We start from the raw sequence: 14254 nt of genomic DNA, 5'->3' as shown, positions 1-14254 counted from the left end.
TATTACCGGAGTTTGATAAGGTGATTAGTTTCATCAAACACTTCGACAAACCTGTTTCCAAAATAATTAAAAATAAAAGTTAATTTTATCTTTGTGTAAAGTCTTCATTGAAGCCAATTATTGCACATATTCAACATACATGTTAATGTAGCATTTATGAAGCAATTTATCATGTGATATATACGTACACACACTGTTACAGCACAGATTAAGCCAAAATACATTTTGACCAATGACACTTATATGTGACCTTTCAACCTTATGACATGGGTATCTTCAGCTTATAATGGTAAACAGCTGTACGTGTCAAGTTATTTTTAAATCCCATAATGCTTGGCCAATATACAGCCTGTGACCTGACTACGTGTGACCTTGACCTTTGGACCTACTGATGGGTCCAGGACAGTGCACGCCACACACTGGCTTGATATGGTGAACCATTTGTGTTAAGTCATAATACAATCCCCTATGAGATGACAAATTTACAGCTCAGACATGAACTGTTGATGCCCAAAAGGACGTCCACCTGGCCATACAGCAGCCTGCAGAAATACCCAAATCTCATAACCAATGGGATCGGACAAAATATGGTATAAGCTTCATTATAAATATAAATTAAAATATCGTAAAAAAAATTCAAGTTCAAATGCCGAAAGTAATCAAGTTACCTAGACAAGGGCTCCAATATGGCCTCATCGATATAATAAAAGACAAAACGCCCACTTACAAATTCTTCATAAAAAAGACCAGACCATTATAAGTTTCCTCACATTAAATCTCCGCTGCAGCACTTCTATCACTTAATATGTCATTGCTATAACAATTAATGGCAACATTTAATGGCATATTTGAGTCTAGCTCTTATGCAAGAGGTTAGCAATGTCTGGTTTCCTCAGTGGTTTATAATAAAGCACACTGGTAATATCAACAAGACATGCCAAAATAGGCATCAGCTTTTGAACCTGAGACTATAGTTCACAATTCTAGTTTAATCAGTGCATGGGCATATAACATGAGTTTCACTTTTGATTTCCCAATGACTGTGGGTGCACCCAAAGACAACATAAGATATACTCCAACACTTGAGGTCTGTTTAACGGCTTCATCATGTATCAAAAGACAATTACCTGGCAAAATCTTGTATTCCAAATATCAGGATCTCCCAAAGCAACTTTTATGAAGGTAATCAATGTAATATACTGTAGAATAGTCGCGAATTACAGTTATGTTCTTGACTAAGGACTGCAAAAAATATTGGGTCACAGGTTTGATTCTCAGCAAAACCCCATTAAATCGAAACTGTCAATTTCATTGAAACAAAACTTTCAATAAGAGATAAATTACACAAACTTACTTTATTGTAGACATGAATTTTGATCTTCAAATAGCATCCATATTTCAAGTCATTTTCAGAATAAATCCAAAGATGTTATTAATTAAACATATAATCAATAGCACATCAGAGATTTTTTAAAGAGAAGTAAAATACAAGGTCCCAAGTATAATCCAGTTTTCAATACTGTTGCCAAACTCGTAATTTCACTGATAAGTATTAAACATAGATAATTTGACATTTGAAAAGCACAGACAACAAAAAATTCAATAATTTCACTCCTCTTCCTGCCTCAAATTGTTACTTAAGGAAATTTTCACAAGAATTGGTTAACAATCACACCATGTTTTCTGGTCACACTGAAAATGCTATCGCTTGCTGTTGTCATCAATACATGGCAAAGCTGCCGTATGACAATATGTCTCTCGTAACTTAATGCCAAACGAAGTTGATAAATAATATGACAGTAATAATGGTCAGTAGAGATTTTAACAGACAATAAGCCATTTACTATTCTCGTGACAAACAAAAATTAAATTACGAATATAATTTGATACCAGGACTCCGGTGATCTATAAAATCATTACCTTTGAACATCTTTAAAGGGACATCTTACTGAGATTGGAATTGCTTCTATATATAATAAAACAGCGTATACATTATAACTTTTCATACCAACTTGAGATCATCATCAAGATGCGTCCTTTTAAAGGAGCTCGCTCATGTTTTGTGACCATTTTTCCTTCATATAAAGGCATCTAAAAACAATTTTTTTATAAAAAAAGTGCCATGTTGTCAAGATTATTTGGACAATTGAATGAAATATGCATGGACTGAATAATGACAGCAAAGAGGCCTTAGAGGCAGTTTAAAGATTATGACCATTCAAAGTATGAGGATAGTAGGTACAGTTTTTAATCACTTTCAGATGATGACAGATATTTGCAGATAAACATGTATCCTCTTAGTAGCAAGGAATAAGTAAATATGAGGTAATTTTAATAACTATGAGTGGCCTTGACCTTTACGCTTGGGGTCCTTAGTGGTCATCTACTTGTCCCCCCCCCCCAAACCAAAATTCAAAGTTTTAGGGCCATGGGTGCAGGCATTGTCAAGTTAGCACACAGACAAGATTTTTGCGTTGACCTTTGACCTGATGATCCATTAAATCAATATGGGTCATCAACTGCTCAGGCCCAACCACCAAGTCAAGTCTGAGGGTCATGGATGCAGGCATTGTTGAGTTAACACTCAGACAACATTTTCAAATTCAAGGTAACTGTGACCTTGACCTTGAACTCTATGACCCCTAAAATCAGTAGGGGTCATCTACTGGTCAGGCCCAGTCCCCATGTAATGTTTGATGACAATAGGCCCTGGCATTGTTGAGTTATCACTCTGATAAGCTTTGACAACCTTTTCCCATTTGAGGTCACAGTGACTTTGACCCCTAAATCAATAGGGGTCATCTACTGGTCATGCCAAACCTGCTTGTCAAGTTTGATGACCGTAGGCCCAGGAATTGTCAAGTTTACATTCAAGGTCACTGTTACCTTGACCTTTGACCCAATGACCCCTTAAATCAATAGAGGTCATCTACTGGTCAGGCCCAAACTCCAAATTAAATTTGAGGGCCATAGGTGCAGGCATTGTTGAGTTATCACTCTGACATCCTTTTAGCACTCAAGGTCACTGTGACTTTGACCTTTGACCCGATGACCCCTTAAAACAATAGGGGTCATCTACTGATCAGGACCAACCTCCAAGTCAAATTTGAGGGTCATCTACTGATCAGGACAAACCTCCAAGTCAAATTTGAGGGCCATGGGTGCAGCCATTACTGAGTTAACACTCAGACAACCTTTTATCATTCAAGGTCACTGTGACCATGACCTAAAGACCAATAAGATCAATAGGGTCATCTACTGGCAGGCCAAGCATCCATCTTAAATTTGATGGAAATCGTAAGGTCTAATAATAGGTATTGTTGAGTTATCACTCGGACAAGCTTTCAAAACCTTTTACCCTTAAAAGGTCACTTTGACCTCCACCTTTGACCCGATAAGCCCCATATTCAAAAGGGATCATCTTCTGGTCAGGCCCAACCTTCATGTCAAGTTTGATGACCATTATGTCCAGGAATTGACAACTTCTCACTCGGAGAAGCTTTGGTCTACTGACCGACTGACCGACCAACATGTACAAAGCAACATACCCCCTCTTCTTCGAAGGGGGATATAAAAATATTCTGGTTGTAGTGGGGAGTGAACCCATGCCAGAACAGTCAAGAAAATAAAATAAAACTTATGCCTTCACAATTCCGCCACAAGGACTTATACAATAGCTGATATATATATTTTAACCTTTATTGAATACAATGGAAACATCACATGAAAAACAAGAGCTGTCACAGTATGTGACGAATGCCCCCAATGTGACATTGACCTATGAACAAGGTCAGTACATGAAAAGTTAAAGATCAAACAAATACATATGGCAAGTTATTTTAAATTGCCTCTGAACATAAAAAAATACCACCCATACTTGACAACCTACATTCTTATGTCCTTATATTGAGCATTCCATTGTGAATAAACACTAAGTGTATCTTTCACCTTAGAGGTAGGGACATGGGTCTTGCACGTGACACGCCGTCTTGGTATGTCAAACACATGTGGCAGGTTATTTTCAAATCTGTCCATACAAGAAAAAGTTACAGCCCGGACATAACAACCAATACTCTGTATCCTTATGTGCAGCACTCCATTGTGAATAAACACCTAAGTGTGACCTTGACCTTAGAGGTAGGGACACGGTTCTTGCACACGACACGTCGTCTTGGTATGTCAAACACATGTAGCAAGTGATTTTAAATTCTGTCCATACAAGGGAAAGTTACAGCCCGGACACGACAACCTATACTCTATGTCCTTATATGCAGCATTCCATTGTGAATACACACTAAGTGTGACCTTGACCTAAGAGGTAGGGACACGGGTCTTGCACCCGACACGTCGTCTTGGTATGTCAAGCACATGTGGCAAGTTATTTTATTATCTGTCTATACAAGGGAAAGTTACAGCCCAGACACGACAACCTATACTCTATGTCGTTATATGCAGCATTCCATTGTGAATAAACACTAAGTGTGACCTTGACCTAAGAAATAGGGACACTGGTCTTGCACCTGACACGTCATCTTGGTATTCAGAACACATGTGGCAACTTATTTTAAAATCTGTCCATACAAGGGAAAGTTACAGCCCGGACACGATAATCTATACTCTATGTCGTTATATGCAGCATTCCATTGTGAATAAACACTAAGTGTGACCTTGACCTTAGAGGTATGGACGCGTTTCTTGCACGCAACATGTCGTCTTGGTATGTCGAACACATGTGGCAAGTTATTTTAAAATCTGTCCATACAAGGGAAAGTAACAGCCCGGACACGACAACCTATACTCTATGTCCTTATATGCAGCATTCCATTGTGAATAAACACTAAGTGTGACCTTGACCTAAGAGGTAGGGACACGGTTCTTGCACGCGACACGTCGTCTTGGTATGCCGAACACATGTGGCAAGTTATTTTAAAATCTGTCCATACAAGGGAAAGTTACAGCCCAGACACGAGTTATTGAGCCGGACACACGGTTGGACGGACAGACGGACAGTGCGATTTTAATATGCCCACCTTTGGGGGCATAAAAAAAGTCCATCCATCTGAGTGAATATTACTAATGGTATTTAAAATTGTGATCTTCAAAGACAACATTTGAGAGAATATCAACATTTGTTGAAGGGTTCGATGCAGCTGTCAGTATCTTAGTTTTGACACTCCTAATGATTTGCCACAATTTCTCCCAGGGACCAGCGATACTACCTCAAGCCTCGGAAATTTGAGCCAAGCAGGATTATGTTTACCTTCAGAATAAAGAAATCAGTCCTTTACATCCAGTACAAGCCAATGGGGAATTAGAGCCAAGCGAGCTCGGGCCAACAGGGTTCAACTGTTGTTAAATAAGAAAAATCATTTTACAAACCATAAGTGAGTCCCTTTAATTGTAGGGAAGACTTAATAAGAGAATAAGACAATAAAAGAAAATTTGAGGGAAAATATGTTTTTCAGGCACAGCCTCATTTTTTTTACTATTAAAATGACTTTGAGATTTTAGCTAATCAGATATAGATAAAAAATGTAATATCAAAACCCTTGATATGCCTGTGAAGCCTGTTGCATTTCTTTCTTTAACTAGTTCTTCAAAATCAATCAATTGGTTTACTCACATGTTTTTATATCCTTTGTATCATATTTTACAAAGTCAAAAACTGTAACATATTTACAGTAAAATAAACACATTACGGTACGCCATTACAAAGCAAAATGATATAACATTAAGGACAAATAAATAACCTGCTTCGTATTACTCTTCTATATTTATAACAAATATCTGCCGATACATAGCTTGATTAAACCTAATTTGTACAACTTCCAATTATCATAGACATATTAATCATACTAATAAGGCCAATATCTGCATGACAATCAGCAATATGCAGATTTTTGCCGTCAATCAGTTCAATTCTTCTGTATGCAGAGGTACTGATTACATTTTCTGGAATATCAGACTAGTACAAGGAAATAACAATACATCAATAAAACAATAGCGGCCTAATCTTTCATCAAAAGGCTTTAAATTTAAGCCAGACAACAAAGACTTGGGTAAACATGCCTCCTGTTACATCATAGAATGAAGTATGTTTTTTTGGAAATCATTTTTAGAAGGGGAGCAGAGGAAGATGGGATAAAGTACTGTCGAAAAACAAAATGAAATCAAGAAGTTTGCACTTCATTTAATCAATTGCAAAAAAAAGTATGTGACCTATTTCAGACCAGCATTAGGTGAATGTGAATTTTCACCCAATATAATGTTTGTTATCAGCTGCAACCACGAAATAAACATTGACAATGGTGCTTAGTCTTTATCATGCAAATTATAATGACCCAAAATTTTGGTCTTTATAATATAAGGTTTGTGACCCAGGCAGTGTGAGTACTATACTACAAAGGGGTAGTGCATTATATTACAGACATCAACAGGCAGTTGAAAACCAATTGGCAGCTAATTCAATGCTTATACAGCAGATTTATATTGCTTCAAGTTGCAAGCTTTCAATTCAAGTCCCAAAACCTGACAAGATACCCAAAACCTTGGGCAACTATTAAAAGATGCATGTCTTAATACTAAAGACAATAAGGAAACTAAATTTCAAAGCATACCTATGTCATTGTCCGGACATAAAAATGTGCCACCTGACAGAATGCAATTATGATCTGTATTGTAAATGACACGTCATCATGCCGAACCACTTTGAAATAAATAATTCACTTTTTAACCAATGGTGGGATCGGTTAACCTTGGACAAACAAAATTAATGCACTAGGACTTAATTAATGGATTCACTATATTCTTTTACAAAGTAGGTGAAAATCGAGAGAGGTCTTAGGCCCCAAAAAAAAAATACCTGTGTTTCCAGTAACCCAACCGACCCTATTTTTTCCTCGCCGACCCTAATCTTTTTTTTAGGTAAAAGTAAAAAAAATTTTTTTTTTAATTCTATCCTAAAAAAAATATATTTCTTTAAATATATCGTTATTATTTTCGTTGTTTGTCTTTCAATGTCCCCGGAGAATATACTTTCATTCCTGATTATGTATTACCGAGACGGGAAAACAAAATGGCGGAGGGCGGCAATCCCTGTCCAATATCTTAAAATTGGCAAACGCATGTTTACGGTCCAAACACGTGGTTGATCCCTGGAGACATATTTTGCTGTCTTTATAATGAAAATATTTTGAATTATAGTTCGCGGTGTTATTTTAATATCCATATCCATGTCCAAAATAAAACTTACTTTTTTTACGATTAGGCTTTGCGTATATTATGCAGGCTTCCTACGATAAGGCTTTGCAAACTGATGCAGGCTAACTGCCAGGTTCCAATACACATTTCATTAATCGTAATATTAATTTATCCACAATTATCAAATGGTTATTTATTTCGCATTATTTAACTCCCATCAACTGAAATCCAAACAAAAACCTGCGAAAGTTAATAACACTTTTACATTTATTGGAATGTGTCGGCTGCAGATCAAACGGTACAATTTGTGACGTCAGAGCATGAGCAGTGATAAGATCAAAGGTGCGTGGCTATGGTTTGTATCTAATTTGGTCAGTCAGATACCGTATGATCCCATTTGATTGCCTGGGTTTCGCTTAGGCTGGTATGAAAATACCATATGATCGAAAAAATAATAATCAATAATCTTTGTCTGGGAATCTTAAAACAATGACCGAAAGGTTTGGATTCACTAAAAATATGAATGAAACTGTGATTGTAGTAATGTACGAAAATAAGATACCAAAAATAAATCCATATCTGCGTTTACTCGTTCTTTTATTAACCTACCTCCACTTGAAGGCCTAGTTTAAGGAGCTCACAGTTGACAAGAAAAATCGGCGATTTTCCTCAAGCAAATCAAATATTTAGTTGAAAATTGACTGTTTGGCTAGAAGATTATCACAGATTTGTTGAAATTGAAGTGCTGGGTTTTCCTAAAAACCGATCACGACGAGTATTGTATACAAAAAACACCAGATTTCATGGGCAAAATTGGCGGGAAAATACGGTAGTCGAAGGTAAGGAAATTATTTCAGACAGTAAACAATGCTGTTTTATCAGACTTTTTGTAAATAAGGAAACGCGTAGATATAACATAATTGATCTGATGCAACAGATAATTGCATGATATGGAAAGTGTAAAAAAAAAAAAAAATCCCGACCTACCGACCCTATTTTTTTTCGCCATCTTACCAGAAACACAGGTATTATTTTTTTTGGCCTTAATCCAGTTCGGAGCATGATAAAGTCAATTGTGGTCAGCCGTTCAAGCTTTTTTATTTTAACATATCTGGAATTAAACAAAACAGATTGGTATCTTCTAAGACAATTAAATAATTAGTACAATCAAGAAATCCTGTTTGTGGCCTTCATTAAAAATTAAAATCACTTGCTTGTTGACTTACCCTGTGTAGTTAACAATGATTTCTGTAAAATTACTAAATTGAATGTCGGAGCAGTCTTTTCGTATTGATTTTAATTAAGAAACAATTAGTGGTTTACTAATGAGAGCTTTGCGGAGGATGTTTGTGGTATTAAAAGACACTTAAAACAACACTTAAATTCCCATAACAGACATGATCAAGGAATTCATCAGAATACATGATGAATACTCTGGATGCTAATTAAACATATTACAGTCACATTAAAAGAACATTTTGTCACACCATTTCCAGGTGAAAAAAATCTTTCTAAAAATGTTTTCAAACAATATCACATGCACAACCAGTCATTGAAATTAAACTTTGGATGAACAAGCCTGAATTCCAACACTAGTGCTTGGCATCAACATTCTTAACTATATATAGCCCAGCTATATAAAATCCAGAATTTGAGCAAGCCAGGAAAGCATTATACCAGTGCAGGGCTTGTGGGCTTGTGACCACAGTACAACGAAACACATCTTGCAATGCAAAGACATATTATCCATGAGATTTTCAACAACTTCAAAGGTCTCAGATTAATAATATCTGTCATGCTTTTTCTGTCATGCTTTTTCATTCCGGACAGAAAAATCTGACCCGTTAATTATCCAGTGCGCTAGAAAATTATATTCACAATATGTGAATAAAATAGCATGAGCAAAACACTAGATAATTGAACAAATACTTTTTAATAATTACCAATGATCAATCTATATAACAACTTTCCCTAGATCATTCTGCTTTCTACTTCTCATTCAGAAACACTCGCTGTAAGACATTTAGTGTCCAAGGCGCCTGTCTTTTTAAAGAACCCTGCTCTCTTATCAATTTTATTTATTCAGCAAACTGCTTAAAAATGCATTAAATTTGATAATCAGTCATGTAAAGGATCATAAATATTAAATGACGACTTCTCTTTTCACAATTTCCTATCATCTCAGAAGATGGCGCCAATGTGATGCTTTTCATGCGAACAAATTGTATTTCCTTAAAAACTTGGATATAAAGTAAGCATTTTTAATTTATTAAGTCAAAGGAATCCGAAAATAATAAACCCACAAAAAGACCCCATACATGTCGATAAGGGCATTTTCGTCTTATAGGACATTTGTTTACAGTATATCCAATGAGGAGAGAAAAAGAAACCCTACAAACTAAATGAAAAGGCAAGCAGCATTGATTTCCCTTTCAATAAAAATTTGTCCAACATAGTCTGAACTACAAATGCATATACTGGCATATGCCGTAGATCAAATTTTGTAAACACAATAGGCAAAATGCCTCAACAACTCCCAAATGATAAAAATAAGCAGTAAATGGTCATGTTATTATAAATGTTAGTGCTCAACACTATATTTTGGCCAATGAGACGACAGATTCAAAACTTCCAATACATTTATTTCAGTTAATCAGCAGTTATCATTTAATGATTTTAATAAAGTGAAGCAGTAGAAATAAACAGTGGCAGGCCCATTAGTTTGTAGTTTACATGATATAATGTAGAGCACTTAAACATCCTTTAATATTGTAAGCATGTTCTTTAGTGTTTATGCAATGGTGTCCAATCAAACTATTTATAAAAAAATTGTAAGTATACATACTTTAGATCCTAATCCATTACTTTTCATGTCAATGATAAAATGCATTTCTAGCCAAATTTTATGATCAACTCACAGATTCTAAAAGTTTTAAACTCAGGTCTGAAATTGACATGCACATGTAGTAATATATATGTTTGACTCAACTTATAGTTAACTATTTAATAAGACCTAGGTTAAAAAAATTCTCAAATTCTTGAAAGGCTACATTATCATGGATTTGCAAGTTATACACATTTTCAAAAATACATTATTTCTTTAAAAGGTACATAGTTTTGAAACAACCTGTTGGTTTAGGTTTAGATCATCTGATGGAAAATTGAAAAGAATACAAATATATTGCATATTAAGGAAAATATATATACTACGATTAAAGGGACTAGACACCAGATGGTTAAAAAATCTGCTAATACAGTATCATTTCCCAAAAACAAGCCTAGCATTGTCAATGCAGGCAAGTAGGAGGCCAAAAATACATCATTTTACATGATTGAAAGAATCAACTCTCAAGTTGCTGTCTCATCTGAGTTTCCCTGTTTAAAAATAGCCCATATTGGTTTCCCAGTTAAAATCATATTGGTTTATGAGTACAAATAAATACTATGCTACTTTTAAACTAACTGGGAAAGATGCATGTGTCGTAAGCGATGTGACAGACATTAGTAAGTAAGATCCAATATGTTGTATAAATAACACAATGGTGTCAATTTCTGACATGAAAGTTTTTTCTTGCAATGGTATTATCTGGTGTCTAGTCCCTTTAACAACGGATTTACTAGTATATGTTAAAGTAAGATTCAATGTATAAATAACACAACGGTGTCAATTTCTGACATGAAAGTTTTTGACAATGTTCTTTTTTCTTGCAATTGTATTATCTGGTGTCTAGTCCCTTTAACAACTGATTTACCAGTATATGACTTTTGATAGTCATTGTGTGAAGTGTTTTTTAGCTTGATACAATGACAGTTTGCAAAGCAAGCAGAATACTAAAACATTAAATACCTTAGGTGACAAGTCATACAATATTACCGGTATGGGAAGTTTATCCAAGTGAACATGTATTTCACGATACTGATTTACCATTTCATTGTCATCATCATCTACTTGAAAATTTGCTCAAAATATTTTAATCTTCTGACAGTAACTAGGATTTGTTGAACTTACAATAGTGAGTAAATAGAGATTTTTGTGCAGTTTTGATAAATTAAATGGATTGATTAAAAGGTAACTGTTTTTATCATATAAACAACCAAAAACTCGTGACTTATCATTTTTTTTATCTTTTTTACACACATTAGGCTCTTTGTATTTGTTTAACATTTGTCTTAGAGATAAGCTTTATGCATGTGTTGTAAAGCACTGGTTATATTTTTTCCAAAATAATTGACATGAATTCAGTTTTAAAAGGAATGTACTGTAAAAAAGAGTACTAAAAGATGGAACTCATTAATTAACAGCACAATCGTCATTAATTAACAGCACAATCGTCATGGAATTAAATAAGCATTCAGTTGCAGTTCATGCTGTTGCTTCAGCATCATTTCATATACTACTATTAAAATTAACTTGCAACACTATGTAATAGTTAGACAACATGAAGTAAGATCTTGTTGATTAAGAATGGGGCGGAGTGAGCATAGCAAACCAGCTCTTCTTAATAAAAGATATTTGGTGGTGGTGATGGAGGTGGTAATGATGATAATGATAATGATGGTGATGTTGGTGGTGGTGATGATGATAATGATGGTGGTGGTGATAACAATAACAACAATGATGTCATGATGATGATGATGATGATGATTATGATGATGATGATGAAGATGATGACGATGACAATGATGACTATGAGTTAAACGAAGCATTCTGTGTACATGCTTTGTTGCTATTTCCCTTAAGTTGAAGGGATCCCATTAATATTTGATTTAAACTCAGAATGATCTCGATCCCTACTGGAAAATTTGCTCAAAATATGTTAATGTATTGTACCGAAAATTACTAGCATTTGTGGAACTTTAAATAGTGAGTAAATAGAGATATTTGTGCAATTTTGATAAATTAAATGCCACCAAATGCCACGGTGTATTTGGTGAAAAACATTCAAATACTCCATCAACTGCCATGTTTGGGTGCCATTTGGGGTAAATGATTGCCACATGGCATTTGTGGAAAACATTCCAGTAATCCAACAACGGCCATGTTTGGGTGACATTTGGTGAAAAAAAGGTGGAAAATGGTGAAAAGTAGATCATAGTCCTATTTTCTTCAGTTTTTCATCGCTTTACAATAAATGCCGTCTGTTCCAATACTCCACCAATCACCACATATTTCCCATGTCCACGCGCATCTTAAGGTTTTGCAGTTATGTTGACCTACATTAAAGATATTTATAAATAGAAATCATTTGAATTGCATGTTTTGAAAAACATCGGAAACAATCAATAACTTTGCAGCTTAGTGATTATTTAATATAGCATACTTATTAATTATAATTGTATGACCATATATTTTTGCTTTGCAAGTGTTCGGTATCTGTGCCCTTCATAGAATAAATTTAAGGGTGATTAAGTGTCCATAAAATGAATGGTTTTCGACATAAAATTGATGAGATCGTGAATTTGTACTTTAACAGATTTTGTCACATTAACCAAAGATGTTTCATACGCAATATTAACTTGCTACAACAAAAACTCTCCAAGATAATTGTGAAAAACCTCAAAAAGTGTTCAGATTTGTACATAAAGGATTTTCCAAATAAAAAAATCATCTGTCCACAACGTACAATTTTTTGGAGTGTGCTTCATTACATCCCAGACACTTTTCCTTCTAGGTTTACTTAAAAAAAAAAAAAAAAAAAAAAAATGCAGATTGCACACATAAATCATGACAGTACACATCATGGGCCTGCTTTGAATGTCAGAATACCAAGTGACAATTTAAAGCGGCTTTTTTTTTTATTTAGCCAAGTCTGCCATCCATTCCAAAAAGTGGCGTCCCTAACAACTACAAATCACGCAGTCAAACGAAGCGTTTTAGACTGTCTGCAGTTCTAACGGCCTTGCTTTAAGTGTTGCATACATTTAAATCCGTTATCACCAAAGACAAATGAGGAAAAGACTTAATTGAAATATATAGATACCTATTTTCTGTATTTGTTTTCCGCTCCGAGGGGTAAAAAAATTCCTTGTGTGGAAAACGTAAATGAGAGTACAGTTCACTGACCGGAGTCCGGATTCTGGCTACACCGGGATTATAAGAAACATATTTATGAAAACGGAATGTTTACTCCCACTGTACCGTAGTTGAAATAAATTATAAATAATGTTTAATTTTATGTTTAAATTAAACTCATTTGTTTATCATGAAAATTAAAAAGAAAAAGAAAAAATATATATAAACACATCAATACGAGACGGTCGTAGTCTAAAATAATAGACGTGTTAAACGGGATTCTTCTAATGAAGGATTTGCCATATCAAAAATCGTAAAAAAAATCCGTCAACGTACAATTATTTGGACTAGAGACGGCCGGGGATTGAACCTATGACCTTTCGAAGGTCGAACTGTTGCCAACGTCATGGGACGATGCGCATTATATTGATTTACAGTATCATCAAGGTGCATTTCGAGGGGTAAAAGCGAAAAGGTTCCATCTTCTTCTTTATTCAATGTCACTTAGAACCTTTTCGCATTCCGAGACCCCTCGATTTCTGAATAAGGTTTATTTCAGCATGCGCCCGGATAACGGTTTTTTGATTGCTATGCCTGAAAATAATTACAGTTCATCTTCTTATTATCTTTTTAAGAAACCTTTGTCTTTCATTTGAGTAAACCATACGGTAATCAAATGAATTTATCGTATAATATGCTATGTCTTAAAATTGTTGCATATTATGTATATATATATATATTCTGCACATCGTCAAATACATATTTATGAAAACCAAGAGTTTTATCAGTAAGAATATCCTTGATTACTATCAGCTAGTATTTCTAAATACAACACATGATACAGCTCTTAACAATATATATTATTTGTATATGCCAATTTCAACCTGGTCCTGTATTTAATTATCCTTACATACCTTCGGATATATAAAAGACATCTACCAAGTTCTCCATATACACTAGCAGTACGCGTGGCAATCTCAACTTGTAATACTCTTGCAAAATTTCTAATGAAAGCGTTAAATATTTCATTTGATTTAGTAT

General features: G+C 34.8%; 1 protein-coding gene across 2 annotated transcripts in view; it reads right to left on the bottom strand.

Annotated features, from left to right (window-relative positions):
* Positions 1-13212, bottom strand: part of LOC128239065 (potassium voltage-gated channel subfamily KQT member 1-like) — a 77070-nt gene extending 63858 nt beyond the window's left edge. The window contains exon 1 of one of the 2 annotated variants that reach the window (XM_052955508.1): positions 13182-13212. The gene's annotated coding sequence lies outside the window, so the exon portion shown is untranslated. Of the gene's footprint in view, positions 1-5750; positions 5793-13181 lie in introns of those variants that run through there. The other variant, XM_052955506.1, reaches the window with a different exon arrangement.
* Between the last annotated feature and the right edge of the window lie 1042 nt (positions 13213-14254).

The sequence above is a fragment of the Mya arenaria genome, chromosome 6 (genome assembly GCF_026914265.1).
Source record: "Mya arenaria isolate MELC-2E11 chromosome 6, ASM2691426v1".
In the NCBI taxonomy this organism is placed as follows: Eukaryota; Metazoa; Mollusca; class Bivalvia; order Myida; family Myidae; genus Mya; species Mya arenaria.
Note: the sequence above shows the minus strand (reverse complement) of the source record. Positions and strands in the feature narration are given on the sequence as shown.